The following is a 4,514-nucleotide window of genomic DNA, read 5'->3' on the forward strand; positions in this document are numbered from 1 at the left end:
GACACAATGTGCCACCTATCGCCATCAAGTCCTTTATCAGACGATGCTGCAGCTTTCCGTCAAACCTTACAAGAGTGTTTCGTTTCGTAAACGATCAGAACTAATCTCACAATAGCATGGGCAATGCAGCGAGTATTCATACAAGTAAGACACATAGATCCGGACTAAACGATTCGATAGAAAACAGCTTCCGGAGAAGGAAGGAGGTCCATATGCGCACTTCAAGCCGGTTCCAGAACCTGAGGCGGACGTGGCATACCCAGCTGCCGGCCAGCAGGAGGATGCTGTTCAGCGGTAATGGTACCCACCGTGTTGCAGTGGTGTGGTGGTGGTAAGCTGGTCTACGTTGGTGGAACATTTTCCGAGTGGAAGGCACTGTCGATGGTCGAGTCGCACGGTTCATTCGTCACCATCGTTAACATACCGGAGGGAGATCACCACTATAAGTTTCTTGTCGATGGCGAATGGATGCACGATCCAAAGCTGGTACGTTGTTGAACACAGGTGTCCTGGTGTTGTGCTATGACTCACGCAATCACTGTTTATTATATTCTGTAGAAGTGCGTTGTAAGAGACAAGGGCATTACGAACAACCTGGGTACCGTGCGTCAAACTGAATTCGGAGTATTCCAAGCGCTCCTCAAGAACAGCGAAGATACGTGCAAGGTTGAATCGAAGGAGCGGGGCCAAGATATTCCAACGGCAACACCATGGGACGAGGACCAGCTGTTGCAGGATCCTCTCAACCAAGACACCCTACTATCCCAGTTCTTCTCCGATTGAATGTTCATTTATCTCTTTTAATGCAATATTCCTAGTGTGAACCAACGCTTCTTCCGCGACCGAACAACGTCATGTTGAACCATCTATACGTGACTTCGATCGAGAACGGCGTAACGGTGCTGAGTACGAACCATCGTTACCGGAAATAGCACCTCACCACAGAGTTCAACAAACCCATCTAGAGATGTGACCACATGTCGCGAGGTGAGGCGAACAATACGCAGACAACAGCACAGGCAAGATTTCATATGAGACCTAATATAGAAGACTAAGTAACCAAAAACTAACATCTTAGAAGTTTCGTTCGGCCTACTAATCAACTAATGTAGCAGAGATTTCCATTTTCTTCCACGTATACTCACCTACTATCTTTTCTCAGCCGAGAATGCACTTGATCCTATGATTCGTGGCTTTGGAGGAACTGCACCTTTGTCTACAATCTTCACTGTTGATCAATTATGCATTTAGTAGATTGTAGTGAAAACGTGTTGGTTCAAACACAAGCGCGCATAAAGATTGTACATCGAGAGTCACGAAGATGTGTTAGAGGTAGATGTTACAGGACAGAAAGGCAGGGATTCCGTCAACAATGAACACCACTCGGTACTTTCATCTCGCATACCGGAGATCGGCAGCTTGTATAATCGCTCGAAGAGGCCAACGAAGGCCTCTTCTGTTTTGCACTTCGTGTTCGAAAAGGGCAATGTTGCATCGATGTTGGAAAGATCATGAGGCAACACCTTCATATATATTTTACCTGTTCTGCACCTGACTCTCTCCCTGCCGGCAGTCTTTGCAATTGGATCGGAAGGAGGGTGAAGCCAACATTTTCGACCCTCGAGCATCGGATCCTCAACCCTCGGTATTTTGTAACGGTTTCTGTCGCATAATTTCCATTTCCAGTTCACTCCTCCTAGTTTTCATAGGTAGCAACGGATTTTCCTTTTTCCTCATCACTATTTTCCTCCCCTTCCACTTCGGTGTGAAAACATGCTTCCGGTGGAACCGTGTCTCTAAATGCGCAGGTGCCATGGCTCTATTGTAGAAATTTTCAAATTAGTGTGAAAGAGTCAGCAGCTCGCTTCAAGATATCATTGGCATCTCCATAACCATAAAAATGAAAAAAAGGTGCGTTTCGAGAAGCATATCATATATTTCTAAATAGTTGCATGTTGTATAACCTACATCATTGCTTTTATTATTGAATGCTGTTATTGAAAGGTGTTATCTGCATAGGCGGAATGACTCCTGAGTTTGTGTTTGGATGTGTGGATACCACTGGATATGTGCCTCCCGGAATTACTCCATATGACTGAATACTGTCAGACTGAGTTACCCACATTTGCATATAGGTTTGTTGCATGCCGTGTGGGTTCGCGACAGGATGAACTCCTGCAGATCCGATTGCCGCTCCATAGGCCGTAGCAGGATCGATGTTTACACCAGGGACCATGTTGGGAGGAGTCGGTTGGACCGGAATGGAGCCGTTTGCAACTTCCACTAGAATATCTGGCGTCAAAGGTCGGAAAACTCCCCGTCCACAGTAGCAGTACATCTGAAAGCGTGACAAAGGTCAGAAGATGCACTAAATTGCATGCTACTGCAAACTAGGACTCGGCGCACTATGTTTGATGTTACACTTACCATTGTGTGGCTCACAACGATGTGGCGAATATGCGATAAATCCAAGCGATTGTTGTGGAGCAGCTGAAGCTGGAAACACTCAGGGCACACGTTGGTCATGTACCGCGTACAGTCATAGCAATCCATGTACCGAAGACCTATTAAATGGGAGGATGAATGAAATGTGACATCACCCCAACGTTAGCAGCTACCGACTCACCATAGCCTGACGATGTGAAGTTGGAAACCATGCTGCAAAATGATAAACTTACGAGGAGCTCTAACTGACACGTCTGACTTCACCGAACGTCTGTCTACAGATGAAAACGCTTCGCTCGGAGCAGCTGAGGTTTGCTGGGAGAGGGTAACAAATTGATGCAAACAAACACATGTACACACAAATCGCCTTTGACAGAGGCAGATGCATTTTACAAGACGGTGATCGGATTACGTTGCAAGCATGAAACATACACATCGAACAATACCCGTACGGTACAGACTTCGGCGATCTCCGTGTTTCCGGTGATAGGGGGAAAAGTGGGGTTGGGAAACACACACACAAACACGAACTTTTCCCCACTCATGCGTCTTCTTCTCCCTCACAGGATGAGGTCATGTTCCTTGCAGTGAACCGCAGCAACCGACGGGGAGTATGAGGTTCTTAGGCTTTGTTTTACAGTTTGTCGGTTGTTATTTCCGTCGTTCCATCGTTGTTGTCATCTTGGAACGTGATCGCGTTAAGGCGAGCACTTGTAGTACGTATACGAACAAATTCTGGCCCCAAACTAATAAACTAAGAGTTATGGGTTAGAAAACCGAGTCCCTCACAGTCTAGTTAATAGTCTATTTTCTCGCATTGAAGATTCAACACATGCTTGCCTTCATTCATTCGTGAGGGACGTGTTTCCGATGACCGTCCAACTAGGTGCGTTTTATGGAGTACTCCTTCTCCCCAATTCAGCCTTATGTCACGTAGGCGATTATATGACGAAATATGACAAATCCTGTTGGGAGCATTAATGATTCGTTAAATCAACAACCAATATGAATGTGGTTATGAAAACAACTCCGATCTGTTGAAAGCCAGCAAGCGTTGAGTTGGAAACCCTTTGAGACGAGGTAGTTAAAACCAGTTTTTCCGCTCATGCAAGGTGCCATCCGACGCTCCAACATCTGCCATTTACCGTTTTTCCAGTCCGGTGTGCAATTCTTCCATCTTCTACCCCCAAAAATGGTGGAAAAACACACAAACTGCGCACGAGCAACGAGGCTTGCTATGTTTTGCGAAAGAAAATGTGTGGCCCGAAAAAACGGTTGCGGAAAAAACGGCCCGAAGGAAAAGAAAAACGTTACACACGAACGGACGGAGAAAAACTCGCCGATAACACCAACGAAGAAACGGCCAACAAAGGAGAGGACGAGTATGGCATATGTTTGGTCCTTTGAACTTCGCGAAGCGGCCGTCGATGAGGCAAACGCAACGCAAAGGATAGGAAAGTCGTAAAACTCGCTCCTCGGAGGAAAAGTCGTTAAACTGCATGCGAGGAAGAAAGGGAGACGCAAGAGGGCAATGGACAGGAGGTACTCACACAACATGAGCCGTTGTCGCCTATGTCTCCACTTTCGGTTCCAAACTGGAGTGTGGATGAACAATAATCAATGAGACTAATGGAAAATGGGCCAGGGTCAGGAAAATATTTCCATTTAACTGGTTTACTTTAATTATCGGAATTATTCTCGCATAACCGATAGCAGGTCGAACCTTTCGGAGAAACTTGGCGCAGGAATGAAGTCCAAATTTGGTGGAATGACGCATGAAACCGCCTTCGTCATTCCTATGAGTTTTCCTAAAGGTTCACCGTTTCGACGACGATGCGTAGAAGTCGTAAATTAACGATTTGCTTCGGAACCCCATGGGAACCCTCCACAGACTCCGTTCCCTGGTTGTTTATTTTATTTGGTAGAAAGTGATCGCTCGTCAACGAACCCGATTGTTTTCGGCGCAGGAAACTCGAATGTTGGTCGCACTTGAACTATTTCTCGCATGAACACCGTCCGTGGACACAATTCTGATCTGGAAACAAATCTTCCGTCGGGAATTTGAGGGT

The 4,514-nt window shown here is 46.1% G+C and overlaps 1 pseudogene; it reads left to right on the forward strand.

Moving 5' to 3' along the window:
* The first annotated feature begins 297 nt into the window (after positions 1-297).
* On the forward strand, positions 298-965 carry LOC131291037 (5'-AMP-activated protein kinase subunit beta-1-like; annotated as a pseudogene).
* Positions 966-4,514: the final 3,549 nt, after the last annotated feature.

This window comes from Anopheles ziemanni, chromosome X, assembly GCF_943734765.1.
Source record: "Anopheles ziemanni chromosome X, idAnoZiCoDA_A2_x.2, whole genome shotgun sequence".
Classification (NCBI taxonomy): domain Eukaryota; kingdom Metazoa; phylum Arthropoda; class Insecta; order Diptera; family Culicidae; genus Anopheles; species Anopheles ziemanni.